The 13,074-nt window shown below is 39.5% G+C and overlaps 1 protein-coding gene across 49 annotated transcripts in view; it reads right to left on the reverse strand.

Annotated features, from left to right (window-relative positions):
• The window catches only part of CELF1 (CUGBP Elav-like family member 1), a 67,787-nt gene that overhangs the window by 53,276 nt on the left and 1,437 nt on the right, over window positions 1-13,074 (reverse strand). For 10 of the 49 annotated variants that reach the window (XM_070228498.1, XM_070228487.1, XM_070228501.1 and 7 more), the window contains exon 2: window positions 12,137-12,211. The exons of the other annotated variants lie outside the window; for them this stretch is intronic. The gene's annotated coding sequence lies outside the window, so the exon portion shown is untranslated. The remainder of the gene's footprint in view (window positions 1-12,136; window positions 12,212-13,074) is intronic. 49 annotated transcript variants of the gene reach the window in all.

A 13,074-nucleotide genomic window follows, 5' to 3' on the forward strand; every position in this document is an offset into this window, starting at 1 on the left:
GACAAAAAGAAAAATTAATATTGGAGCCAAATTCTCCATTTTTAGGTATGGTAAGTTCTTCGAGGAAAAAAAATCTCTATTATAAGAAGCTGAAAACATTTCTGTATATCTTATTAGAAAATATGCATTTGTGCTTTGCTCAAGAGGCATAAAAAATCTCAAGCTAATAATCTTACATGTCTACTATTACTACCTTTCAAGCAGTGTGGAAAGGGGAGAAGGGTAAGGAGAGTGAAGCACTTACTGACAAGGGCATGAAAGGACTGGCATACTGAGCGACAGGGCCATCCCAACAATGGATCTAAAAATCCCTTTTTTGGTATATGTAATTAATACTCACCAAAATAATCTTGGCTTTGAACTGAAAGCGCACTTTTGTGTAAATGAACCTACTCTAAACAATGACAAAAGCATTCGCACGCACACTACAAAAAATACAAAACCACTTGCCTGTTTGGCTTTTAAACTATTTTGAGGCCTCTTTTGATACTCTTTACCTCAGTCATCTCATCCATTAAATACTCTTTAAAGTACTTTAAGCTGAATACAGCATTTATCATCTCTTCCCTCCCACCTCTTAGAGGACTAGCTTGTTCTAAATAGGGCATTATCTTTTCAAAGCTCTAGGGTTTAGGTATGACATAATTCTTTTAACAAATTACTGTCTTGTCATGACTGACAAGGATGACTTAAATGGAGATAAACAGGCTAATGAAAAACACTGGGGTCTGATTTTCAATTGCTATTTTGTAAGGGGAGAAAAACAAAGCATATAGCTTTAAAATGGGAAATCCATGTAAAACTCTCTTCTCTCTGAACTCAGGCAGTGGGGCTTTTGCTAACTAGGTAAGTAACCCCCAACTGAAGGCAGAGGGAAGCGGCGAAGCCGCCTGCCCAGGCTGCTGTAGAAGGACTCCTTCACTGGGTACAAAGTTCCCCTGCGTGACCTCTAAGGTTCTTTCCTGACCTCAGAAACTTCATTTATGAAAAGTAGAGGCGTGGTAAATCCAACATGTGGGTGGAGACAGCAGAAAAGTGTGCTAGAAAATGACAAGCCTGGGCTAGAATCCTGCTTCTGCTTCTATGTGAACTTAAGTAAGGCATTTCACTTTCCTCATCTGCAAAATGAAAGGATTACAGAAGAAAAATCTCAGATTCTAACACTCTGAGCCTATGGCTTCCTCCTATGCCTGCCACTGCCACCCACCACCTTCCCACTGCTGCACCTTACCATAATTAGGCAGCTGTTTTAAGTATCTAATTAATGAAACAGAAATTAAAACCTTTAACTTTCTATTTCTGGCTCGTTGCAAATGTGCAACAGCATTTTATCAAGGAGTAGTTAATGCCACACAGTTCTTGATATACTGGCTTTTCTTTGAACCCCAGTGACAGTTACACAGTGACAAGTTGTAAGCAAGGAGGTTGTTACCATGGGGACCCACTGGGATTCCTGGGGGTGGATCTAGCAGGCTTGCTTTTTTTTTTTGGTCACAGCATTTTTTTGATGGGCTGGATCTGGCAACTCAGAAAGCCTAATCGAATTCTTCTTCGGCAAACTGCCTTCAAGAAATATTACCACGTCATATAGAATTCTGAAGAAATATTAACAACTGTTTTAGTGACTCTCTCCTGCAAAAGAAGAGTTAAACATATTCAAGTCTTAATCTTTCCCCTCCCTATTCATGAAAACAAATAAATACAAAGTCTATGAAGTTTCAGTGACCTATGTATGCTGCCATTTCTTTCCAAATCATCACATTTCATAAATTATATTATTTAGTATTTTTCCTATCAAGACTTCAAAGTTCTCCAAAGCAAGTTTCTACTCAAGAAACTTCAGCTTCCCTATAAGATTGTTAGAAATGTATCAGACACACAAAATATAATTATAATAAATAGAACTGACTATAAAATAAATCAAAGTGGACCAGAACAGAGGACCGTACGTGTAAATTCCAAGTCTGCCTCCAAAATTGCTGCGTGTGGACAAAGGGGATATATTCAGGGAGATGACTACAACTCCCAGCTAAATGTGTGCCGCCACTCAGCTCCCCCGAGACCCATTCTGTTAGAAGATACCTTAAGAAAACAGATCATTTCTAAGTCCCATCCATGGATCTGGTTTGTTCAGAGAAGTGGAGCAGTCAGAATTCAAAAGAAAACATTTTTCTAAGTTGTATGCTTCCCGGAACAGAGTGGAGTCTTTCTCTAGGTCTCACTTAGCCCAGAGCAAAGTTACACCAGTCAAATGAACATGAATAAATAAAAATAGCACTTGATTTCATAATAATACTCTAGAAGTTCAGCTATCCTAGGCCTGATCCACAATAACTTGAGAGCTAGAAGGTACCTGGAACAAAGCTCAAGAGTGTCCCTGTGCTCATAAGTCTTTGACTGACTTCAAACTAATACTTAATTATTGAAAAGATAAATGCCACTAAGATAAAATGTGTTGAAACCAAATTCACAAGCATATTAGGGGCCGGCTGGTGGTGTAGTGATTAAGTTTACGAGCTCCATTTCATTGGCCCAGGGTTCACAGGTTCAGATCTACACACCGCTCATCAAGCCATGCTATGGTGGCATACCACAGACAAAATAGAGGAAGACTGGCACAGATGTTAGCTCAAGGCCAATCTTCCTCACCTAAAAAAGAAAGAAAGAAAGAAAGAAAGAAAAAGAGTAAAACAGCAATCTCAAATTCCATAAGTCTAAAGAAAAAAACAAAATGGATCGAAGGAGACACGATATAGTCAGCTAAAAGTAAACAACAGGCATCAAGGTATTCCATAGAAATATCCTATTTGATTCTGATATATTTACTCACCTAAGCTTTCCTGGAGCAGGTCCAAAGGGTTATTTTTAAATAACTTCCCAATCGCATCACCACAATCTATAACCCAAATTAGTTTAGTAAAGAAGTCTGCGAGTATATTTTTTGCACTTGTAAATGTATCCAGAGGTTATTAGACAGAAACAGCATACAAAAACAAGAAATACATAACAAACATGGTGTCTTTCTATGATTAGTTCCCATAAACCTGAGGAGGAAATGTGAAGGAGAAGCCCAGAGCACAGTTTTGCCACATTAGCTTAATATCAGACAGTCTAAAGACAGAAAGGAGAGACTAAGGCCACAGGGCGTGAGAGGAGGCAAACTCCTGGGTGCTTTATGCATTTTTACTGCTGGTTTACAGTTTCCTTGATTTCATTTTTAAATGCATGTGTTGGCCCAGAAAAGCAGGAGAACATAGACTGCCAGCAGTATCAAATTTTCCTTTTCTTATTCTCTGGAGCTACAGAGAACAGAGCTAGAATCAGGGTTGTCCAGGAGCCTTCTCATTTTGTCCAGGCAATATACAATATGAGGTTTCAAGATCAGAGCTACACAAAAGCTTTTATAGTACAAATCTTAGCCAACTTAACGTCTTTCTATGGAAAGCTGCTTACGTTTTTTCCGAAAACCCTTTGGAGTTTTCAAGTACTGATTATCTTCAAAAAACAATGATTTGAACAAACAAGAAATTCACGGAACTTCCATTTTAAAAGTTTTTTTCCTATTACTAGTCCTTAGTATTGAACTGTCTCAAAACATACAACTAAAGTGCCATTCGATCAAACAAAGATTTATGGAGCATCACTTTGTGGAAGGGCCCCACACAAGGAAGTGCTGCGGACTGCAAGATGTCCTCTCTGCACGGCACTCGCTTCAGTGCTCCGCACACACCACAGGAAGGCATGACACGGCTTAGGTACATACTTGCAAGAATTTGGCCTCCAACATCAAAGAACGGCTTCCAGCTTTTCCCATCCTGCAAATCTATTCCTTTCTAGTTGCATACAAATCCACATTTCAAAGCTGGCTCTCGTCTCTTTTTAATTCTTGCTCATTAATATTATAGGAAATTTCTCTTTATTTCTCTGAAATAAAGTCTTTCAACTTAACAGAAACCAAATGATCACAGGAAGAAAAAAACCAAATTAGAAGCATTAAACTGTCTCTCTCAAAGCTTCCCTCACTCCCTCATTAACATTGCTCAGAGAGAAAAACACCACTGTGATGCTCCTATCACAGACCATTCATGGAGTTACTAACTGAGCCGGGACCAGACAGACTTCATCAACTGGGCACAGAGCCACTCACCATTACCCTTTGTTTAAAGTCTCAACTGCTGTTCAACCCACATTATTGTGTTCCACTCAAGTCCATCAACTTTTTTTTTAAACAATCAGTGTGTTACTTAACAAACGTGTTACTTAACTAGAAATGAAGAAAGGACTTAATCCAAATGCCTCACAAAAAATGCTTTAAAAATGACAGCTCACTTTAAGTTTCCTATCTGAAACAGCACTATTATTTTATTATCTGTCTTACATCTCTAAAAGAACTAGTTATAAGCAAATAATCATTAAAAACTTGTAAAAAACAAAATAAAACCTCAATCTTGATCTGGCAAAGCACCAGAGAAAAGCACTCTACACACCAAAAGCAACAATATAGGTGAATGTCTACACTATGGACAAAGGAGCCAAGAGCCCAAAGGAGCCAAGACCCCCACAGCCTAAGGCTGGGGGTGGGGAGGCTGTTAAGGGAAAAAGGGCAATCTTCCAAAGAGCCAGGATCCTCAGTCGACTACTGTAAAATTCAAATGAATTTTAGGCGGAGCTCTGTACTCTGTGTCTTTTTCAAAGCCCTCCTGGTTGTAATTAAGAGAAATCTCCTTCAAACTAGCTTAAGCAAAAAACGGAATTAATTGAAAGGATACTGGAGTATCTCAGGAAACCCAAAGGCAGAAAGTACAACAGGGGGATCGGCCCGGTGGCCGAGTGGTCAGGTTTGCACGCTCTGCTTCAGTGGCCCAGAGTTTCACCAATTCGAATGCTGGGCGCAGACATGGCACCGCTCATCAAACCACGCTGAGGTGGCATCCCACATGCCACAGCTGGAAGGACCCACAACTAAAAAATGCACAACTATGTACTGGGGGCTTTGGGAGAAAATAAAAAAATAAAGTCTTTAAAAAAAAAGGACAACAGGGCCACACCTGGAAAGCCTTTATGCACCCAGGCTGCTCTTCTGCAGGTGGATGTCCACCTCTCTCTCCAGAGCTGCACTTTTCATCTATGCTTCCTTCTGGATGAATCTACTCAATTCTCCCTCCCTGCAGACTAGGCCTTTGCTGCTTCCACATGCATGAGCCTGAACTTGGCTGCGCCACAGCATCTGAGTTTATATGTTTTAAGTTCTCTGAATTCAGATACACTGTTTGTTCCCTAAAGACGCGATTCTCAGTTCCAATCTCCAATTCCGAGAAGAAACTGATTTGCCCAGCTTGGGTTAGTGTCCAATCCCGGATCAATAAACTGTTACAAGAAAGATAAGTCACGGAGTATAATTAGGGTAGGGACTGTGTCTGACTCCTCAAAAAGCTTAAAATCTTGGGGCAGGCCGGTGGCACAGCAGTTAAGTGCCCACATTCCACTTCGGTGGCCTGGGATTCGCCAGTTCAGATCCCGGGTGCGGACATGGCACCACTTGGCAAATCATGCTGTGGTAGGCATCCCACATATAAAGTAGAGGAAGATGGGCACAGATGTGAGCTCAGGGCCAGTCTTCCTCAGCAAAAAGAGGAGGATTGGCAGCAGTTAGCTCAGGGCTAATCTTCCTCAAAAAAAAAAAAAAAAAAAACAAACTTGCTGAAATGAAAAATACGTATCATCAATAAAATACTAAATAATATCCTATGATAAAGTACTGGAATGAACAAGAAAAGCTTCATGATGAAGGTCAGCTGTGCACTATATGACAAACAGAAACTGAACCACGAGCTGGGAAGGGCTGAAGAACACAAAAGTGAAGCCTGCTCCTCCTGCTCTAGCCATCTAAGAAATATGGACTGAAGGAATAAATAATCGTTTACCACCTAAACAGCTTCCAGCGAGATATCCTTGTTGAAAGCCTGCTGTAAGGTTTAAAATGACTATGACCCCAAAGCAGTACTGCTTCAACGTACAGTAATAACGAGCTAGCTGATGAATCTCAGTTATACATGTGCAAGTTGCTTGTCACCACCACCCTGACTTCCTTTCACTCCCTGGACCCCCTAAGACTCTCACTCAGACAGCAGGCAGCCAACAGGATGGCACCAGTGTTGCTCACTGGTAGTATCCCACCCAACCTGGCAAGGTAAGTTAGCAGCATCATGCAGACAGAATACATGCAGGAGAGAAAGAAACACTAGCCAAGCTATGTGACGGTAGTGTGAGGGGAGGGGATCAGGGCAGAAAAGACGACTGTTTCCCACACACAAAAGCTACAAGCACAAAGAAACTGAGAAGAGCCTACAGTAAATTATCTGTACAGAACAGAAAGCAGCAAAAACTTAACAGATGTCCAAATAATTGCGTTAAAAAAGATAGTCTACTCACAATAGACTATTAGTTACCCAACATTATCACCAAAATATCACACATTCCCACAGACTCTGCAAGAGTTTGCTTCAATCTCACAGGAAACAAAAAGGTAAAAGAACAATGAGAAAGTGGTGACAGACTCTAATTTAACGATTCTTTTGCTGAAGAGTAGCAATGTTATGTAAATGAAAACTACTGACCTTTCAAAATTAAAAGCATAGCACTATAAAATTAAACAGCTTTGGAACCAAAAGACTTCATTTTGCATAATCCCCAAACTAAAGACATCTCCTAACTCGAAAATAAAGTTTTAAGGGAGTTTCAACATGGCGAAAAAGTGATATTCAGCTTCATCTTGTCAAAGCTGAACACTGCTGTAAAAAGAAGAGTTGGCCGTCCATGCAGGTCAGAAAGTTAGCGGACAGTTCTTTCTAAAGCCACACTCTGCACCTACGAACAGATCCCAAAAGGCATATTAAAATCAACTAAGTGAGACCCATCAGATGGCACCGCAGCTCTAAACTCAGAACCACTATTCCTCTCTCTGTTTGCTGCCATACTTTCTAAGTGAGGAAGAGAAACATCACAGTATTACAATCCAAAAGCTGTTCTGAAAGTGAGTCCGTTTCTTGTAAAGTGGGGGAAAGGTCAGCTGATTGAGGGTCACATCAGAACTGCACAAAGCTCTAAGAGTTAAAAAGCTTTAAATCATTCAAGATGATGAAATACATTATACTCAGTCTCCTCTAACTAACCTTTCTTATCCCTTGAGGAAAAAAGCCTAACTTTAATGTAACTTTTCATATTCACGAAATTCATGTTCTCTGTATAAAAATTTAAAAACAATGGTAAGTATGAAGAACAAAAAACCACTCATGTCCCAATGCCCAGAGAAAATGTTGGTATTTATCCTTCTAGCCTATGAGATAAAGTTTTTAGGAGAATTAAAGATTTCCTTAGCAGAAAGAATATGGTAAGTCAATATGGAGGTTTATGATGGATACAAAATATTCCTTAAAAATTTTCCAGGTCTAGAACTCAAAGAACTTTAAAATAAACAACTATATGCCCATGGCCTCCATAGAATAGCGGAGGTTAAAAAATAACTATAGAACAGTTCTCATTAATTCTGTAAGGAAACCCCTACTTTAAGGAGATTCTAACAGTCAATTTCATGACAAAGGCAAAGTTACAATTACAAAGATCTCATCAAGAAAACCGTCTTTAACAAATTACAAAGCTCAGATAAGGATTCTTGATACAAAACAGTTTATAAAGCAAATAGTTAAATCTAACTCATTCAGCTACATTATAACTCTAAATATTAGAGCCCTCCCTCCCCTCCCTCCACTCCTATTACAAATCCAATAACATACTAATCTGCATTTTTCAGTTTTCTAGGAATGTAAAAGACTCCAAACAACAGACTCTCACGTGAAGCAAAGACAGTGAAGATGAGTCTAGGAAACCATATTACCCAAGCATTCCAGAGGAAACAACGAGCTCAAAAGTTCTATGGGGAAGAATGCCCTGCGTAGCAAAACATTACAGATGCCCAAATTGGACTTTAGGACACCATCTCATACCTTAAGCATGAGCATACAACAGAAAAAGGAAAATGCAAAACAAAATACACCCCAAAGGGGAAATGAAAGGAACATTGACTGAGTAGTCACTGCCTGTCTAGGTACCGCACTGCTAGGCATTTTAACTGTGTCATTTTATTTGGCTTAACTGCATTACTGATCCATGAGTTAAGTAATACTTAACTTGCCCATTTTTACAGATGAAAAAAGGAAATAGCATTATCAACACTGTACCAGGCACTGTTCAGTGCCTAGCATAAGTTATCTCAATTAATTCTCAAATTACCATTCCATGTTGGTATCTCCATTTTAAAGATCAGAAAACAGACCCAGAAATGTTTAGGTCACTTAGTGATGGTCCCAAATTTTAAGCTCATTAGCCAGAGCTGTCACACCTATTCCTTCCAAGCTATGCTTATAAACGCCATTCAAGTCAGATCCTTCTTTCAAATCACAAGTTTCCATTTTAAGGACTCAAAAACCAAGGAATTAACTGTCAACTGTAGGAAGACTAATTCTCCTGGTTTTGCTAAAAATTTCTTGTTTGTATTTTACTTGCCCTTTGACCATTTCATCATGCCACAGTACCTCTAAGGAAGGAGTGCGCAGGTAAATACACAATTATATTAATAGCAATCAACTCTGACATTTGTTAGAAATTCCACTCAAAAAGGCTACATAGAAAGTCAATTTCTGGTTCAAACTATATTTCTGAAATACTTCAACTTCCATGATACATTCTATTTCTATTATCAAAAATAATCAAGAATCAAGGAATAGTTCTGAACAAAAGAATGGTTCATGTTTTTTGGAAAAAAAGGTATATATCTCTCCTCCCTGACACTAACATAAAGTCCCACGTGTTAAGGACTGTGAGGGCTGTAATACCTCTTTGGGACAACAGGGTTGGCTGAATAAAACTTCCAGTTCATCCCATGCCCCAAGGATTAATACCAAATGCCCTTTATTACTAGAGAGAAGGAAAATGGAGTGGGAGACTATGTCCAAAAAGGAAGAAGAGGAAAACGAGACAATCAAGCAGATCAAAAGCAGTTATGAACCTCCAAAAAAGGGAGCAGCAGCTCCTCTTAAGAAGAAAGCCTTTCATGCATGAGAATAATCTGAATAGCTTTGTTCATACTGAAACAAACTGGGAGGCCTATGATTACCTTCGAAATGCTCTTACCCTGAAAGTATCATTTATTCTAACCAGGCCATGAAATACCAGGTTTATAAACTTCTCTCTACACAATATGGAATACCTGGAGATCAGTCTACCTTCTCTAACAAAAACCACTCATATATTATAGTCAGTTATAAAGCAAAGCGGAAATTTGCCTATTCTCATTCTCCTCATGTGACACTTTTTCCATATACAAACCATGTTTTGAAAATGCTGTACCTTCAAAGATTGGAAAATATAATCAGATTAGAAATTAGAAACGATGCTATTAACTGTTATTTGGATTACTGCTATACACTTTTATGCCCACTGATATGTTGGAATTTTCAAGAGATTTGAGCATATCAGCGGACATACCTCTGTGATTGGCAATCCACATGAAAAGCATGAATTCTAATCAATTCAACATCCTTTGTGGAGTTCCAAGAAAGGGCAAGATATCAAGATGAAAAAGACATCCCTGGCCTCAAAAAAACAGAGGAATTCCGCCTCAAAAAGGAATGAAATCCTGATATATCCAACAACATGGATGAATCTTGAAAACATCATGCTAAGTGAAAGAAGACAGACACAAAAGGGCAAATATTGCATGATTCCAGTTATATCAACTATCCAGAATAGGCAAAATCACAGAGACAGAAAGTAGACTAGAGGTTATTAGTGGCTGAGAGGAGGGAGAATGGGGAGCTATTGCTTAATGGTTCGAGTTTCTGTTTCAGGTGAAGAAAACATTATGGAAATAAATAGTGGTGATGATTGCACAACACTGTGAATGTACTTAATAGTCAATGAATTATACTCTTAAAAATGGTTAAAATGACCTAAACCTAAAACTATAAAACTCCTAGAAGAAAACATAGGGCATAAGCTTCATGGCACTGGACTTGGCAGTGATTTCTTGGATAAGACACCAAAAGCACAAACAATGAAAGCAAAAACAGACAAACAGGACTACACCAAACTTGAAAACTTCTGTGTTATCAAAGGACACAATCAACAGAGTGAAAAGGCAAGGGAGAAAGTATCTCCAAATCATATATCTGATAAAGGCTTAACATTGAGAATATATAAAGAACTATATAACTCAACAAAAAAGTCTAATAAACTGATTTAAAAAATGGGCAAAGGACTCGAATAGACATTTCTGCAAATATAATATACAAATGGCCAAGCATATGAAAAGAGGTTCAACATCATTAATCAGAGAAATGCACATCAAAATCACAATGAGATAGCACCTCACACCCATTAGGATAGCTACTATTTAAATTGGAGGAAAAAAAAAGAAAATAACGAATGTTGGTGAGGATGTGGAGACTGGAACTCTTGAGCACTATTGGTGGGTCTGTAAACTGGTATAACCACTACGGAAAACAGTATGGAGGTTTCTCAAAAAATTAAAACGAGAACTACCATATAATCCAGCAATCCCATTTCTGTGTGTTATGGAAAAGAACTGAAAGAAGGTTCTCAAAGAGATATCTGCACACCCATGTTCATAGCAGCACTAATCACAATGGCCAAAAGGTAGAAACAACTCATGTCCGTCAACAGATGAACGGATAAACAAAACGTGGTAGACACACACAACAGAATATAACTCCGCCTTTAAAAACAGGAAATCCAGTCACATGCTACAACATGGATGAACCTTAAAGATATTATGGTAAGTGAAATAAGCCAGTCACAAAAAGCCAAATACTGTCTAACTCCACTTATATGAGGTATCTGAAAGTAGCCAAATTCACAGAAACAGAAGGCAGAATGGTGGTTACCAGAAGCTAGGATGGGGAGAAAAGAGGAGTTGTTGAATGTATAAAGTTTCAGATTTGCAAGATGAAAAAGTTCTGGAGATCTGTTTCCCAATAATGGGAATGCACTTAATGCTACAGAACTGCACACCCCAAAAATAGTTAAGATGGTAAACTTTATGTTGTGTTTTCACCACGTTAAAAAAATGTAAATATTAAAAAATTGGTTAAAATGGCAAATTTTCTAACATATATTTAACAATTTTTTAAATTAATAACCTAATACACCAAAAACCAATGACTAGTATAGCATGTGAATTAATCTCAATGAAGCTGTTAAAGAAAAAAAAAAGGCAGAGGAAACAGCTTAACAAATCCTATCATTCACAGGTTCAAAGAAAACAGAGCAATTTGCTGGAAGTACCCAAAGCCTTGAGCAGAGGAGTCTAGGCTCCTACTTCCTCCAACTTCTTCACCCTGGCCTTCAGGTGACAGCTCTTCTCTTTCCCTTTCCAAGGCCCCACCACCTTCTAACCTCCCACTTCCTTATTACGTCCAGCCTCACAGGAAAATTAAGTTAAAGAAGCTGCAGTGGTAGTCACAGGAAGGGACATGGAATTCAGGACTCACGCTCTACATTTAGTAGCAGAGCCCAAACCTCTTTTAAAGAAAATACCACAGTAGACACACAATAAACATTAGATCTCTGCCCTTTCTTTCCTCCTCTTCTTGCAGCCCAGCATAAATTTAAAAGGGCAACTTCTCTGCTCCCGTGCTTGGATATCCACTGGCCTACTTCATATGTGCTGGAGCTATTAAAAATATGGCACCAGGGCCGGCCGGTGGCGCAGCACGTGTTCTGCTTCTCGGTGGCCCGGGGTTTGCCAGTTAGGACCCCAGGTGCGGACATGCCACTGCTTGGCAAAAGCCATGCTGTGGTAGGCGTCCTATATATAAAGTAGAGGAAGATGGGGATGGATGTCAGTTCAGGGCCAGTCTTCCTCAGCAAAAGAGGAAGATTGGCAATAGTTAACTCAGGGCTAATCTTCCTCAAAAAAAAATAAAAGATACGGCACCATTTAAAACGTGGTCTTTAAACTGTGCCTACTATATATCATTAAATCTTAAAAACATAACAAAATAATAAACATTTCTGTAGCATATAAAAAGGATGATAAAGATCAAAGATTAACAATCACCTCTGAGTGGTGGGACTGAGGGTGAGTTTCCTCCTTTCTGGTTTATCTGTATTTTTTATAATGAATCTGTAACTTCTGTAACAAGAAAAATAAGTGGAAATCTTTAGGAAAATAAACATCCTTCTGGCTCCAGATTTCACTGTCTGCCTCCTCTACCACCAGCATTGTCACAAGTTACTACACTGAAGCTGAATTAGCACCATGTAAGACAGACACTACTCCCTCCATTTCGCAGGTGAGAACGAACTGAGGCTCAGAACGGCTGAGTGACTCGGGCCACCGTAGTATAGCTAGTAACCGACAGAGCAAGGATTACAATCCAGGCCTTTGAACGTCAAGCCTAGGGCTCTTTCCATTTCCTCACCCCTTAAAGGGCACTTTGCAATAGAGTTCATAGAATTGTTAAAAAAAAAAAAAAAAAAGTCTGTTTTGAGACTGCTTTAGGAGCACTTGGTATGTACCCTTGGGCAAGTAAGTCACTTAACCTCTGGGGGCCCTCAGTTTTCCTCACCAGAAAAGGGGCTGGAAAAGATAAGTCTATCTCCAACAGCCCCGCCTGCTAATGGGTTTTAAGTCTAGATACTGTCGTAGGAGCAGAAAGCCCCATGGGCAAGAATGAATGGTTGGAGAGAAGTTGAGACCGATGCTCTGGGCCAAGCGCCATTCTTAATGGAAACAGGTGGTGGACAGTGGAGAGGAAAGAACCACTGGGGGAACCATAAACCCTGGTTAAAGCAACAGCTGAAAGCTCCAGCTTTGCTTTACCAACAGCAATGCTTCAGTCCTGGCTAACTCAGGAGCAGAAACCACACACCGTAAGTAAAGCCAGGAGAACATAAAACCCGGCATGGGGTGGGGGGGGGGGGGGGAGCTCTAGCAAGACTTGATGCACGCCGTGGTAACGCCACGATCTTCCAAGGGGACACATTAATGTTAAA

This window comes from Equus caballus, chromosome 12, assembly GCF_041296265.1.
Source record: "Equus caballus isolate H_3958 breed thoroughbred chromosome 12, TB-T2T, whole genome shotgun sequence".
Taxonomy (NCBI): Eukaryota; Metazoa; Chordata; class Mammalia; order Perissodactyla; family Equidae; genus Equus; species Equus caballus.